We start from the raw sequence: 17,895 nt of genomic DNA, 5'->3' as shown, positions 1-17,895 counted from the left end.
TATTAATATTGTTATAACAATAAATCATACTATTATTTCGCATTTGCATGACAATAAAGATAAATATCTGAGCAATTATAATATCTGAAGAGCATGACTACCAGTGGAATGGATAAACTTTTTGCTAAAAATTTGATGATAAAGTAAAGTTATAATTAAATGAAAATAATTATAGATTTTAATGCATCATTTATTTTGTTATGCCTCATATCACCAAATCATATCACTATAATGCATCATATCACTAAATTACAAGACAAATGATTTCCAAGATAAGGAAATTTCAGTTAATAATTTTTTTATTAATTTTTTTTAATTTTTTTATCTTCTTCTTTTAGATATAGGAATGAGGGATAAACTTCAGTGATTATTTTCTGTAGCATAGTTGCCAGATTATACACTTTTTGGGAAAGATTTTTCACGGTAAATTTAGTCAGAAATTTTAGAATGGGGAAATTTCATTTTAAATTTCACTATCGCCTAGAAACATGTGAACATAAAAACAAAACATTCTTTAGATTATCGCAGAAAGTTTTATAGCAAAAAGCGTGAGTCTGCCATTGAAATATTTCGATTATACTTAAGTTTACCATGGTTCAATCGTTGAGCTCGGAAAATCTTGAACAACTAAATCACGCGCTTCATGTATCAGTAGAAGTTTTTGCGCTCTAGTGACTGGTTAATTAGAATTAATATACTTGACATCAGATATATTTAAAAAAAATAAGTATATAACATATTGCGTATCAGAATTTCAGATCCTGAAAAAGAGAAAAAGAAAGAAAGAAAATTTGTCTCCACGTCTATTTAAAGTGGCGTAGAAGTTTCTCCAGAACTTCAATATTTTTTTTTCATTCTTTAGAAGTCAAAATTAAAATACACTTGATATGTACTAAAATATTGTACTAATGTCCTAAAACAATTTGTACTAAACTGATTTTTCTTAAATATTCTTCACAATTGTTCGTTAAACACTTAAGCAAAATCAAAATTGCTTAAATATACTTCACAATTGTTTAACCCACATAATTTCTACGAATCAAGGCACCAGAGTTGGCCAAAAATGTAATCGATTGCATTTTTTGATTACAGTAATCAATTACTTGTAATCATGATTACAATTTTCAAATATTTTGATTACAGCTGTAATCATGATTACAATATTAATTACAGTAATCAATAACTTGTAATCGTGATTACAATTTTGATTACAGCTATACCTAGTCGATTACAGTAAGCAAATACTTGGAACCGTGATTACAACTTTCAAAAAATTTTGATTACAGTTGTAATCATGATTACAATATTGATTACAGTAATCAATTACTTGCAATCATGATTCCAATATTAATTACAGTAATCAATTACTTGTAATCTTGATTACAGCTGTAATCAAAATTTTGATTACAACTATAATCAAGATTCCAAGTAATTGCGATTACAAGTAATCACAACAAAAACGATTATGGGTAATCATGATTACAAGTAATCAAAATATATGATTACATGTAATCATGATTACATGTAATTTGATTACATGTAATTATGATTGCATGCAATTATGATTACATGTAATCGAAATACACGATTACAAGACTATTGTATTCTTATAAATGATTATATTTTACAGTAGATAGCGTAATGCATTTTATAATGATACATTTTGCACGTATTTACATGTATTGCATTTTGTACGTATTTGTATTCGTACAAAGGAATGCAACTAAAGTATATGAACATATGATTTCATATAGTGCATATGTACAGACATTTTAGTTTCACACACATGTACATACACTTATATAGTAAGTACAAAATATATGTACGTATGTATATAGCTAATAATTACGTATGTATGTGCAAACAATGTAGACATGTACATTTATACACAATAAATATATGCATTTTATGCAAATATTTGTGTATGTAAAATGTATATCTATATTCATGTACGCATGTATATACAAGTACTTGTTGTTTGTACAAGCATACATACATTGTCTATACAATGTATGTCCCAGGCATGCATATACAATTTATTTATGAACAGTATAATATGTGTATACATGTACAATATAGGTATACATGTAGTATGTACAGTATATGTATGCATACATGTACATGATATGCATGTCCAATGTATGGATGTACATATACACAGTATGTTCATGTTCAATGTATCCAAATATGCATAATACATTTGTGTACGATTGTACGCACGCTGGGCGTATTTATATTTTACATATATTCATACATACATTCGACATGAGTAACATATGTACATACACGCATTTGAGATGCATATATTGTACAGAAGTATATACATATAGTGTACAGATGTATATTCATATAATGTACATATCATAAAATGAACATATAATGTTCATATGTGTGTACATATACAGTACATATGTGCATAAATACATTGGACATAATTCTTTCGTACAAATTTTACATGTGTATATGCATGCTATCCCAATCTATGGATATGGTGCAAAGTATGTATGTTCAATGAATGTATCCACACATGTACAATGCACGTATGTTTCATGTATGCATATCCGTATGTACTATACATGCATGTACAATGCATGAATGTATGTACATACATTGTACATACATTACACGCATACATATGTGCATTTCATTTATGTCTAAATATGTGTACAATACAATAAATAAAATGCATGTAAGTTAACTTATAATGACTCAGGCTAGTTAAATGACAAAATCAAACGATATTTAAATTTAGTTTTCAGCTTTAATTGTTCTATATCATTTTAAAATTCTTTGAATAAGAAATTATTTTCAGGTATTTTCATGAAATGTTTGACAATACAGATTTTTTTTTATAACATAATGCATGTTTCATAGAAATTTTTTAAATAACAAAAAAACAGTAAATTTTATGTGTGGAAATAATATTTAGAAATTTAAAATAAGATTATCGTTTGCTTTCTAAAAAATATGAGGTCGAGTTTTATATTCCGTAGAATAAATTTTAAAACAAACTTTAATAACTTTACTTACATAAATTTTTTTGATGTATGCACAATGCATGTGTGTATTGTAATTACATATATTTAAGTGTACGCATGTATTTATACATTACTTGTAATTATGTACATGTATACGTTGTATGTACAACGTACATTGTGCATATAACTACTTTTTTTGTACATCCATACAATACATGCGCATAAGTATTAACAAAGTGTGTAGTTATACAAGTACATACGTACGTTGTACATAAGTACATACTTTGCAATGCACATACTTTGTATAAATGTGCATGCATACATATATGCATTTTATTTATGCAACTATGTGCATATATTGTACCTTTAAACAACATTCTTACATATTGTAGGTAAATACGTACAATCTTTTATACATACGTACATTGTATACACGTGCTATTATCGTAAATTTATACAATGCATGTACTTAAGTACATAAAAACATGTAAACGCATAAACATTATTTTTATATAGGTTCATACATATATTGTCTATGTATACAAAGATACAAAACATTTTCTTACAAACTAACATACATGCCTACATGTATCATAAATGTATATGTACTAAGCATATACGCATTTCATTAAGTATATTACTATATAATTATGTATATTGTATGTACAAACAACGTTTGTGCATACATTGTATATATAAGAATCACAAATTGTACGTTCATGCGTGCATTCTATGTACATAAAAATATGTAAACTCATACATACTTACATAATGAATTTGCATATAGTATACAATCGTAATAACTTGTAATCGTATAGTTTGATTACAAGTAATCACAATTACATGTAACCAAATTGCATGTAATCATGATTGCATGTAATCATATATTTTGATTACCTGTAATCATAATCACCCGTAATCGCTTTTGTTGTAATTACTTGTAATCGCAATTACTCGGAATCATGATTACAGCTGTCATCAAAATTTTTTGAAAGTTGTAACCACGATTACAAGTAATTGATTACTGTAATCGACTATGTAATCATGATTACAGCTGTAATCAAGCCTTGTAATCATAGTTACAAGTAATTGATTACTGTAATTGAAAAATGTAATCGATTACATTTTCGCTCTACTCCGATGTAATCAGAAATTTTGATTACTTGCAATCGTGATTACAAGTAATTGATTACATAGCTGTAATTATCTGTAATCAATTACAGTTGTAATCGATTACTCTAATCGACGGCCAACTCTGCAAGGCACAATCATAAAAAATATAGTCATAAAAAAGTCAATAAATTAATATTTTTAAATCTAAGCGTAATCCTATGGTAACGGCATATGTTATTTTTAATATGGTATAATAATATGGTAAAGGCACATGTTATTTTTTAATTGCATTTATGTACCCATTAAAGCTCAAGTAATTAGTTACTTAGTGTTTATCACAATAAAAATCATCCGATTCGTGGTCGCTCAGGCAGTGTTGGTGCAAAATGTTCTCAGTGATAGGCATATCATTGATTAGAGTGTCGTTGTAGTCGTCAGGCTAACAGTGAGAGGTGTTCATGGTTTTCTTCTCCAATTTAACACAAATGTGGATAAGTCCCATCAAAATCATCCACGAAAGGAAATTTCACCCACTACTTAATCCAGGAGTTCCTTTGCCTTTTGGATAGAGTTCAAAATAACAAGGCTGAGTAGTTGAACATTGGTAGTCGTAAACTTAAAATTTGGTCTTCTGTTCAACGACGGTTATAAAATAAAATAAAAATCATCCCACTTCTGAAGCAAATTATCCCTAACGCATCTCACAGTTGTCTAATTAACCATATGAGGCTTATCTGGTTATTCGAACCATGCAAGGCGAATAATCTTTACTCAAAAATGATCCATGAGAACTAATTTGTCCTGATGCATAATCCATAAAGTTGTTTGTCTTTTGAGTTGCGTTCAATATTACGTGACTACAGATTTTAACGTTAAAAGGCGCTCACTCACAATCGAATATAGACAGTCAACTAAAATTCCGTATAAGCTTGAAAAAGCGTTTTTTAAGCTCTCTTGATTTAAAAACTCTAAGTGATTTTGAATTACACCTTTCTCATGTTCGTTTCATAAATTTCGATCTATATAAGTATTGTTATAAAAGTAAGAAATAAAATATAAATAATTTAAAATTTAAAATTTTTTGAAACGGTAATATCAAAAAATATTCCAGAAAAATTAGAAAATTTACATTTTTATTGTTATCTGATGGAAGATTTGTCTCGCTTTTATTTTTATTATTAACCGAGACACATTACTAAGTGAGTAAATATTTTTTAAAAAATGTCAAGTGCGCTTTTTAAAATAGTTTCAAAATATATTCTTAAAAAAACTCGTAAAACTCTTAAGGCCCTAAACTCATGGTAATAATCTAACCAACCAATAGTACAGCATTTAAAGAGTTTTCAGAATCATAAGAGTGTCTAGAAAGCATTAAATAGTCGGTATATTTTGCAATTTGTTTACAAAAAAATTTTACAAAACTTTATAATGTAACTTTGAAAATAAGTCACAATAGTCATATTCGACTTATTACCTATTAATTTATTCTTCTTATTGCCTTCAGCTACGTACGAGTTCCACGATCCTAAGGCACCCTTGTGATATTTTCGCTTTCTTTTTTTTTATTTTCTGCTTCACGCTTAGTTTATGATCTGCTTACACGAAGAAGAATCCCGGTGAAATTACCGCACCGCATCGTAATAACATTCCTGATAAAAAAAAAACTAAAAAAAACATAGTTTTCATAATAAAAATCAAAATATACGGTATTTAAATCATTCACTTGGCAATATATTTGTTCGTATGGTAAAGATTTACTGAAAATTCTGGTTTTCAAAATTATAGCTCCTATTATCACTCATTTAGCAAAAAATCCATAACTATAAAGTAAATTTAACCGATTAAATAGTTTTTATGTCATGCTCTTAGGTACCATGATTCAATTACAAAATTTTTCCACATTTAATAAATTTTATTACATTTTATAAGCCATATTTTATTTTTAATTTTACTTGAATCATTACTAAAATGCTTTGGTAAAAATTACGAGTTTTTTGGTGTTCGTATAGAGTCCGATACACGTAAATTTACCATATTCAGGTAGTTTTGACCATGCTTATTTCTCAGTGTACCTAGAGCACGTCATCTCATTGTTTATTTAACGAACTCTATTAAATTCTTTATTTTTATGTCATTAAACTTTAAATTCAATTCAACACTTCAACAACATTCAACACTTCAACACACAATTTGTTTTTCCTTGAGTGATTTTTCATATTCCATTGTTTTTTCAAATAACTTTTTTTTTGTAATCTAGCAAAAATCCGTCCTTACATAATAAGAAATTAAGAATAGAACATTTGACAAATAATTTTTATCGCAAATTTATATGTAGCACGTATTGCAAATTCAAGAGAAATTTAAAATTTTCTCGAGGATCTCAGACTTTTTTGCGCTGTGAGGGTTAAAGCTAAGTACAACTTCTAAGTTTTTACAAAATCCCCAATGTTATTATTTTTGCACTTTGCTTTCCTTATTACCATCTGGTGCCTTTTACACAATTTCCTTCCTGGTAAAGAAATCTTATTTTATTTTTCGCTATTATTACAACTTGAAGTACTATTTAGAATCTCTTTTTATAACTAACTATTATAACTCTATAACTCATTATAGCTATTATAACTCTTTTCATTCTAAATAGTTCTTCAAGTTGTAATAGTAGCGAAAAATAAAAAAATAAAATTATATTTCTNATTGTGGGTAAGTTTCATAAAATTCCATGTGTAATTTCTTGAGTTATCGCGATTTTTGTGAATTTTCCTTAATTTATGATAACCAGTGTATATATATATATATATGTACATATATATGTATATATATATACCACTGTATTAAAACGCGCCCTTTCAACACTTTCAACAGAGTGATAAATTTTACAGGCGTGAATTAAATATTTAAATCGAATACACTATTTAAAAAAAATGTAATCATTTAAACGTACATAATTAAAAGGTTCCAAAAATTTCAAGGAGTATTCGCAATTTCAGTATCTATAATAAGAATCATTAAAAAAATCATTTAAGAATGGATAGTGTTTCTTAACTTTGAGAACTCTAAAAAAAGTTTTTACTTGCTTATTTATGGTGAGTAAAAAGAGTTAACTTTTAATTCAATCAAAAAAAATAATAGAACTATAAAAACACAACTAAATGTTGCTCAAAAAACATGCATTATCATTTTTTTTCAGTATGGGCCACGAAACATATTAAAAGGACGACATGAAATATGTCACTGAAGATATTAAAATGAATCCTTGAAATATATCATTGAACATATTAAATTGAAAAAACTTGAACTATGTCAAGAGATATAAACACAGGAATTATGTCACTGAACAATGATCATTGCAAAATAAAATGTTAAATTTCATTTTCATGCATTGAAATGAAGAAAGCGGAACAATCGTGAACAGTATGTGTTATAAAAACAATAAAAATTGCTCTGCAGAAAAGTTGATAGTGAAGAGGTATGACAAAAAGGGGAAGGATAGAATATCCTCCAGGTGCCCCCACGTTGCGAAATTTAAAAAAGGGAATCGTTTCCCTTTTGGGCACCTGAAAGTTAGCGAAAATTTCGCGATTCCATACATTCCAACAGGAAACCTTTTTTCATTTCCTTCACATGTGGAGAAGCAGATTTAGAGAGAAGTCAAAAACTATCGAAAAGGAAGTATCTTTTTATCTCGAAAAAAATTACATTAGCTTTTTCCCCAACTAAAATTACTTCGATTAAAGTGATTTTGTAAAGGCAGAAATTAAACTTTTAAATTAATCTCAGAAAAACCGGTTCAACGTTTAATCATCATAATATTTATAACTTAAACCATCATTCGGTACAAATTTGGTAAAACCTTATTAAAAGGTTAAATTAAACCATGTTTCGTTCAAATAGGATAATAGTATTACGTAATATAGTCTATTAAGTAGGGTTCACTGCAGCATAGCGACAATTGTCGCCTACTATTCTACAAATATCGCTAAAATCATACGTATAAACGACAAATTTGTTGCCTTGAAATATGTTAGGAATTTACAAAATACCAACGAAAAATAGTTTCCTTGCATCAAATTCCATCCATTTAAAAAATATTATTGTTCTAGTTTTATTGTTTTACACATGGTATGGAATTACACATGATATGGAATGGCATAGTCATTTTACACATGATATAAAATTCATAAAGAATGTCTGAAAGTGTCTCAAACAAAAAAAATTTAATTTAAATGTTGAAATTTCAAATTTGCATTATGTGCTGTGCTTTGCATTTTTGTATTGATAATGTAATTGCTCATCAATGAAACAATGCTTTTTGCGCCTTTCGAATTGACTTTATTGAACATTTTATAATTTGTAGATAATTGATTGTTAATCTAATATTTTGTTAGCTCTTACTTTCTCTGTTTTCCGCATTTATTTATTTATTTGGTCTCAGCATTTTAATCCCTATGTTAAATCTATTTACTAATATTATTTTAGCATTTTTTTACTTACTGTTAATAAATACTAATCTTCTATCATTATGGGATAATAAACTTAACTAGTTTTATGGTGTTACAGATGGCAATTAATAATTTTTGATAAATAGCATAACATGAGTTATGTAATTGCAAAGTTCGATTTTTTTCTCAAGTTTGTCTACCACTAAATAAATACCGCTTAACTGCTACCACAATACTCCTTTTAGTCCACTAAATAAATAACTAGGTGGTCCTATTGGATCACTAAATTTTCATTGCTGGTGTGAGCCCTACTAATAAGTAATACATTGGTACAAATTAGCACTACATAAAGATTGTGAGAAATTTAAGCAATAATAATTGTTCAACGCGCTCTAAAATTTTTATAGTGTAAAAATAAATTTTCAATTTCCCTTTCATAAACTTAATATATTTCTTATGCATATGATTGAAACTTTAACTTAATCTATAATTAACATAAACTTATATAACTAATTTAAATAAACTTAAGTTGATCTATGTAAGAAAAAGTCCATTTTAAAAATGAATTGTTTCCATTAGCCAGTAAACTTGTAAATGCAAAAAGGTTCTCTCCTTTACTCTCCTTTTTTTAAACTCTTTATTTACTTAAAACTCTCTATCATTTCAGAAGTGTAAATCCTAGATAAAATGTCCCAGATAAAGAAAAAAAAGATACATTTAAAGTGATGAAATAGAACTATTACAAAATGTACCCTCCAGTTTAACCACCACTTAAAGTTGTTCAAGAAGGATATTAATTTGAAACTTTAAAAAAGTCCGCTTTTTATTGTTTCGCATAAATTTGATACATTAAGTTTTATAAATGCCTTCTTTTCCGTATCCGAAGTTATTTTAACGATGGCATACTCATGTTTTGAACACTTTATCGGTACACATCTATACGAGGCCTCTTTTATTTTTTTTTATCTAAAATAACTCCGAAACGATTAGACTAATTAGTTTGATTATTTTTTTAAATTGTTTAAAAAATTATTTCATGTGGTGCTATCTAGAATTCTTGAATATTCTAATGTTTAAACATTTATGTGTGAAGTAGTATTTTATTACATATGCTGTGTTAAAATAGATTTTAGGGCTTTTTCCTCTGCTTTCACTTTCATAATCTTTTAAACTTCCAAGAAACATTTCACAATAAAAAATACGAATTTAAATTTTGTTGCAATTATGATTTTTTTAGATTTTTCAATATAAAGCCATCAAGTTGTTTTTTTAAATTGCTCTCATTTTTATAATTTTTAAAAATTTTACAAAACCTCTCATCATACATACCCCCATAGATATTAAGATTTTCCTCCGTAAAAAGAGAATTGAAAATTTTGCTCGAATCATTTAAGACACATAAGCAATCAGAAAAAACATTTTACGCAGGGTTTTAAAGGGTTCTGTAATATTCTAAGTACCTAACTTGTTCTCTTTATATCTATAAATTATATCTTTTCAATAAATTTATGTATTAAAAACCTTTTAAGTAGAGCATTTTAAGCAGTACAAACATTTGACTTCTGCAGCAAAAATTAAAAGTTTTTAAAAACGTACACTGTTAGAATTTCAATTCTAGAAGTCCGACAGCAGTCTGTCCATCCAATTAACCGCAATGTTTACGATAAAGAGCACGTTTTACCTTTACGGTTTTGAAACGGCTTACAACTAGTATGGTTAAAAATCCATGAATACAAAACTGCACGATTTACTAACCATTTACAACTAGCATGGTTTTGAAACCATAAAAAAACGGAATTTTACTGAACATAGTTCAGCAGCTTTATGGAGGTGTCATCTATACGTGAATGAGAGTATCGTATTCTAATAGCCCTCCCTGGGTCAAAAATTGGGGAGTACAGAACACTGGAAGCTCTTCATGTGTTGAAGGGAATGGAGGAAATATTGTGGTGTCAACGCTGGGATTCGAACCCCGTTCTGTCAGTCATGAGATTGACTGATTAGCCCTGTGGGCTACAATATGCACCCATTTGCAGGGAACTAAGTGGCTGGGTCTAGTTGGTGAGATAAAATTGTGATGACTTAACTGTATAAGAAGAAAGCAGTTAAACGGTTTTTCTCACAGTTAACAGTTTGATTACCATCCTATTTATAATTATTTAACTGTTTTGTTTGAATATAGTAAAGTAACAATTAAATAATTTGTTTTCAACAATTTTTTTTCGAGATATTTTTAACGGTGTACATACACCTCGTTAAAAATGAAAAACTGATTTTCATGTTGTTTTAGTAAATAATGTTAAACATAAAATGACATTTGTGTCTCTAAAAATTTTAAAATTAAAATTGCAACAGTTTTGTTATTTTCAAATAAAAAAATTATCGAAAGCAATTTAGAAAAAAAATAAACTTTTAAATAGATTTTTTCGAAGCTTTTGTTTGTACAGATATGTACCCGGTAGCAGAATTTCTGGAGCCAGTCTGCAGCTCTATCTTCAAAAATGGAAATTTGTCTGCGACCTTAACGCAGTCAGACAGAGATTTTAATTTATTTTTTATTTCATTTTTTTCAATTTAATTTTTATTTTGTTTTATTTTCGTGAAAAATCAGATTAATCGAACGTTCATGTAGCAAACTTTGTAAATATAACTTTATGATGTTCATATTTAAGCTGAATTTTATATAATATTATAAAAACGAAATAAATCCCCTTTCATTAAATTTTTGTTTTCTGTGGTGTAACTCTCACATAGAAATATAAATTCTGGTAAAATTATCTACTGTATGGTAATATCATTTCTGGAAAAAAACATTATTCTGGTTAATAAAACCAAAATATACAGTACTTATACCATTCATTTGGTAATTTTTCTGTTCATATGGTAACGGTTTACCGGAAATCTTAGTTTTCAAAATTATAGCTCTTATTACCACCCATTTAATAAAAAATACAAAACTGAAAAGTAAATTTAACCGAATTAATGGTTCTTATGCCATGATGAAATTACCAAATAGGTATCATAATAAAATTACCAAATAGGTATCATAATAAAATCACCAAATAGGTATCATAATAAAATTACCAAATTTTGCCACATTTACCGAATTTTATCGCATATTATAAAACTATGTCTTATTGTTAATTCTAGCAAATTCATTACCAAAACGCTTTGGTAAAAATTATCGAGCATTTTCGTGTTCCAGAGCATATGACAATACGGTGAATCTTACCATATTCTGGTAGTTTTGACCATACTTTTTTATTCTCAATACAATTCAGTTTTAAATTTTTATTTGAAACAAATTTAGAGATGTTTTAAGAGGCGTCTCAGCAGTTTTCCCTATTTGTTTGTTTGCTTTTTAAAAATAAAACGAAAACTGAGATGATACAGATCTGCCGATGCTGTATTAATTTTTAGCACCCGCAGCAGCGCTTGAGAGTTTCCTCTAACGAAGACGTAGATAAGTATGATTACGTGAAGAAAACGTTAGTACAAATGTTATCAGAAAAAGAAAGAAAAACAAGCACTAATTTCAACTTTAGTATTAGCATTACGTGTAGAAAATGTTAGTAAAAATGTTTTAACTGCATTGTTAATACAATAATTTTTTCTAAATTAATAATAAAGTTCTATTGATTTTCTTGATAATTATGACAACATTTTATTATTAATTTCATCATTACTGAAAATAAGTAGTAATTTCTAATGAAACGTTCATATGTGATATATTTTATTCTGTCAGACAAAAGAAAATGTATTAATTAGTATTTTCGTAATCTCTGATTTAATTCTTGAGTGTTTTCAAACATAATTTTTAATTTTAGTTCTTAACATCTAACTCAAATACCTAATTTTAAAAAAAATCTGATTAGTTAATTTCTTTTTTTTTTTTGCTACTTCTGCAATGAAATATTAAGTTTCGAAGAATCATAAGTTGCGCGCATGAAGCAATGTTCTCTTACTATTTAATCGCCTCGTTATAATTTATTCAGATTTTAATCTATTTTTTCGAAAAAGATAATGAATAACNAAATGTATTAATTAGTATTTTCGTAATCTCTGATTTAATTCTTGAGTGTTTTCAAACATAATTTTTAATTTTAGTTCTTAACATCTAACTCAAATACCTAATTTTAAGAAAAATCTGATTAGTTAACTTTTTTTTTTGTTACATCTGCAATGAAATATTAAGTATCGAAGAATCGTAAGTTGCGCGCATGAAGCAATATTCTCTTACTATTTAATCGCCTCGTTATAATTTATTCAGATTTTAATCTATTTTTTTGAAAAAGATAATGAATAACAACAATTTTCGTTAAAAAAAAAAAAGAAGTCTAGTTTTACATTTAAAATCAGGTTTGTTAAAGATGAAATTGCAAATTTTGAATCATTTGTTTCGTTAAAAACTAAAATTTTAAAATACTGATTTAATCTAGCCGAATATTTATTTTTTTAAATTTTACCATATTCAATTAGATTGTTATTTAGAAATTTCAATAATGTAGTTTGGATCTAAGATTTATGGAATTAATAATTTAGAGTATAAATTTTTGAATTTGAAATCTGTTTTATTTTATCTCATTTTTCCTACTTAATTATTTTATCTCATTTTCCAACTTCGAACAAAATTCAAAATTCAAAATTTTAAGAAAAGTTTTAAAAAAAATTAAGAAAAGTCATTTGTAAACGTCTAATGCAATCATAAACACAACTGAAAAAAATTCATTCCTTAATGCATTAAAGAGAAAGCTATTCACAACTATCATAAAACTTGAAGAAAAAAAAAACTTTGAGAAAGAAACATGGTTGCGTGCTATAAATGGTAATTGTTGTTTAAGTTCTACAATGTTATTCAAATTTAAACTTTATAATCCTTTCTGTTAGTTAGTTTTTTCGTGACAAGCAGATGTAATTTTTGCAGAAAAAAATCAAAATATTCTAAAAATGCTACTATTATGATAAGCAGTTCTGCTGCAAGATGGTTTTAACTAGTTTAGTTTTAAATCCTTTTAAAGTGGTATAATAAATTTTTAAATCTAAACATTAAATAAAAAAAATTCTGTATAAATTATTTTAACATAATTTATAATGACTACTTGCATATACGTATACTCTGTATCATGCAAATTTTCAAACTGTTAAAAGTTGAACAAAACTGTACTTTAAATGCTGAAATCTACACTCCAAATCAGGAAAGTTATAATTAATAAATGTTTAAATATAAATATTAGTTAAATAAATAGCATAATTATCTTAGCATAATCTGCGATGCATATTAAATATTCTTCTATGTTATACAAAATTTTAAACTCATACCAGCGTGCAAACAAAATAATCACATGCTGATATCTATAATCCGAATAAAAAAAATTATATTAAGGGTCAATCAAATGTAAAAATGTAACAAGTTAATTCCAAGTATAATTATCCAAATCAATTTTATCTTCGTAATAAGTAATGAAACATTCAATTTGGCATAAAACTTCTAAGAAGAAAATAAAATATAAATTATTCCATTTGAAAGAGGGGGTAAATGAAAAAAAATGAAGAAAGAAATGATGGCGGAAGGCTTGACCAGCTGTTGAAATGAGTGAACTGGATTAACAGGGGGCAGCTGGAATAGAAAGAGCCTAAAGGTATCAATACATACCTGCCCCTCCGACCATCTGCTCCGACACGCGACTACTTTCATACTCCAATTGTAACCATCTCCACATTTGGCTCTTCATCTCGCGGAAGGCACAATTTTTCTTTCTTATCAAAAATGTCGCGCAATTCCTTGTGCAGTAAATGTATATTGCACTTTAGTGTTGTGCAGTTCTAGTCAGAAATGTTATATGATAAGAATATGAACTCGTAAATTGTTTTTTGATTCTTCATCTCGAGGAAAGTACAATTTCTCTCAGATGTAAAAATTGCCTCACAAATGTGCATTGCATTTCACTGCTTGGTTGTCTTATATGATTAATATACATATTCTAAAATCTTTTTTTTTTCTTTTTGCTCTTAAACTCGCAGAAAGAACGATTTCTTTTTGTTATCATAAATGTTATTAAATGTGTATTGCTTATTACTGCTGTATTCTAAAATCTGAATTTTTTTAAAAAGAATATTAAGGTTAAATTAAATGTAAAAATGATATTAACTAATGTTATATGATAAAAATATTAATTCTTAAATCATTTTTTGACTCTTCATCTCGCGGAAGGTACAATTTCTCTGCGTTATCAAAAATGCCGCTCAAATTGGTTGCGCATTTAAAATGTGTATTGCATTTTTCTACTGTAATACAATTGTTCAGTTCAATAAATATAATAAGAATAATTTTCGATACAATTTTTTTCATTATTTTAACTTTCGAATATTACTGAAATTAATATAATATAAAGCTTAATTTGCAATCAAAAATATTTTGAATGTATCGTGATTTTTTTTATTGAAAACTAAAAGTTCTAAATGAAGACTGAGAAGAAAAAATTTTGTTTAATATTAAACTTTTTTAGCGTGCAATGCGAAAAATGTTTATTGTTCAGTTTGATAAAAATCTGAATTCTTAAATCATGATTTTCCCCTTGTAATAAATCAGAACCAGATTTTTATTACATTTACTTACATTTCTTTAGCTTTCGAATATTACTGAAATTGCAAACTAAGCATCAATATAAATTTTACTTAGCCCTCAGAAGAATTTATTACGCTTACATCTTGATTTATTTATTAAATATTAAATTTAGAATGAAAAAAATAATTCCAAAAAAAAAACACATTTAATGAGGTACTTTTTACTCTTAAGCATTATGTGCTCAACACAATGAATCAGATTGATATAAAAGTGAATACTCAGTGATCATTTTTTCCTTATAATAAATCCGAACCAAATTTTCGGCACATTTTTTTTACATTTAATTATTTTGAATTTGTTATAGATATATATATAATATTTACATCCTCCTTACTTTTGAAAATTTACTGAAATCGCAAATACTAAAATGTACTAATTTCAAATTTACTTGGTCACTTAAACAACTTGCGATGTATCTTAATTTATTTTACTTAAAATTACAAGTTCAAGATTAAGAATGAGAAAAAGGAACTCTAAAAGTGAGCATTGACTGAGGTGATTTAAAGTAAAGTTGGGGCTAGCGAAAAAGGAATGAGTAGCTTTCCAAAATAAGAATATACATTTACATAATAATTACATTTGCATAATTAATAGCTACAGAAATAATACATTTATACAAATAATTGTTTCAAAGGAATGAATAAATATATCTAGGTTATACTATTCATTGAAAAAATTTCGTCATTTTTTCCTAAAAAAATAATAATAAATAAATAAACACAGTTAAAGCTAAATTTAGGTAAAATGCAATATATTATAATGATTTGATACCTAGATAAATAAATTTAAAATAATTACTCCTAAGTTGATATGTAGTTCAAAATTTTAATGTTTGTCGACGCATTAATATTGAGAAAATATAAAGTTACCTAATCACAAATGCATCCTTCCATCATACAAGAAAAACTCTCATTGAGTTAATTATTTTCATTGATTAAAATTTTATTCTTTATTGCTTTGAAGCAAATTTTTCTTCTTTCACAAATATTTCTTTAATTTTTAATCAAAAACTAAATTATGAAATAATACTTAAACATAAAATAAATTCCACTTTTAAAAAAAATAGAAGAGTTTTTATCCATAAGACGAATGCTTGTAGAATTTCTGAAAAACAGAATGAAACTTATCTTTTTCATTTCTCTGCACATTTTAAATGGCAACCATGTAATGATAACTACTTCTGAACAATTTCTTCCAGTATTAATTCTTTTTCAGTATTAATTTTAAAGAACTCAGAAATTTTTTTTTTGTTTCAAATGGATATTTCTAATTATATATGAGTATATTTTAAAATCATTTTGAAATATTGAATAAAAATGTGCAGTCTTAAATTATAAGATTTCGATCCCTTTCAAGAGGACGCCATACAACGGGAGAAACCTTTCGTCGCAAATACTGTTTCCCCTCCATAACTAGTTTAAAGTATAGAAAAAGAGAGTTCAAACAAACCTAAAGTAAACCATGAAGTTCGAAATACTGAAAATGGAAATTTTTAAAACCTCAAAATAAAAGCAAATTATGAGAAGAAGAATTTGTTTGCATTTTAATATTTTGAAATTTTTTCAAGAATTGAAACTTTATGGCTTACTCTTATTTTTTCTTCTTTTAAATTAGTAATGGAGGTGAAAGAAAATTTGCGACAAAAAGTTTCTTCCGTGGTATGGCATTCTCTTAAGATCAATGTCCATATCTTGCGTACAAAGGCGGAAAATAGGCACAAAGAGATAAAATCTCACTCACTCTTCAGTGTTGATAAAAAATAATAATAAATAAAAAAATACAGAGTCATTAACTCAGTAAAAATTGCATCTGTTCCGTCAGGTGCTCTTGATTTGGCAACCCTGTGTTCGCAACTAAGTTTTAAATGCGACAAACTAAATGAAAGGGTATACAGACAGGTTACTCGCCGAAAATTTACGACAATTTTTATATACTTTACATAGCAGCTGCACTCAAAGTACCTTATTTATGAATACAGTAACTGGGGTACTGAATTTAGAAGAATTAATAGCATACCACATTTTTTTAACTTGTTACAAAAGAAGGGGCAAATGTTATTTCCCCTTCTCTGTTTCAAAATTCTTCACACTGAGTTACTTTGTAGCTTTTTTATAAATCAATTATAATTCTTTACTTCGATCGAAGAATAAATTATACAGTAAATTATCATCAAGTTTTCTTTGATATGATAGATATCTGAAGATAAAATGTAGGTTGCTGATGATTTATTAACTATAATTTATCCCCAATATGGGGAAAGGCATTAAAAGAATAACGTAGCTACAAACACTCATTTATAACTTAAGTATCATTGTAAAATGACACATTATATTTATACTTTAAAATTAGAATTAATGTGTCATTATATGTTTCAGAAACTAATTACATTTATATTTTATAAAATTGAACAACCTAGTTTTTATTATAAATTAGCTATGTAAATACTAAATAAAATTAGACAATTACCCAACTATGTATGCGGGTTTTTTTTTTCTTTCTTTCTTTTTTAAGAGGCAAAGGTGTAGATAAATTTTTTAAATTAATCTTTGAAGACCGAATTTTTTTATTTTTTCTTACTGTTCTTTTGATGTTTATATAATTTCATCAAATATTAAGTATTCATCAAAATTTCATTAAATATTAGGTAAATCACGTAAACATCCACTGCATTCATGTTTAGAGACATTTTAGTGTAAAACCTTTTGAAACCAATTACAAATAGAATTTACACTGTAAAAAA

The 17,895-nt window shown here is 26.9% G+C and overlaps 1 protein-coding gene across 10 annotated transcripts in view; it reads left to right on the top strand.

Annotated features, from left to right (window-relative positions):
- Window positions 1-17,895, top strand: part of LOC107451019 (uncharacterized) — a 222,115-nt gene that overhangs the window by 164,340 nt on the left and 39,880 nt on the right. The gene's annotated exons all lie outside the window — the stretch shown is intronic.

The sequence above is a fragment of the Parasteatoda tepidariorum genome, chromosome X1 (genome assembly GCF_043381705.1).
Source record: "Parasteatoda tepidariorum isolate YZ-2023 chromosome X1, CAS_Ptep_4.0, whole genome shotgun sequence".
Taxonomy (NCBI): Eukaryota; Metazoa; Arthropoda; class Arachnida; order Araneae; family Theridiidae; genus Parasteatoda; species Parasteatoda tepidariorum.
The sequence above is the reverse complement of the archived record's forward strand: the minus strand, read 5'-3'. Positions and strand labels throughout refer to the sequence as shown.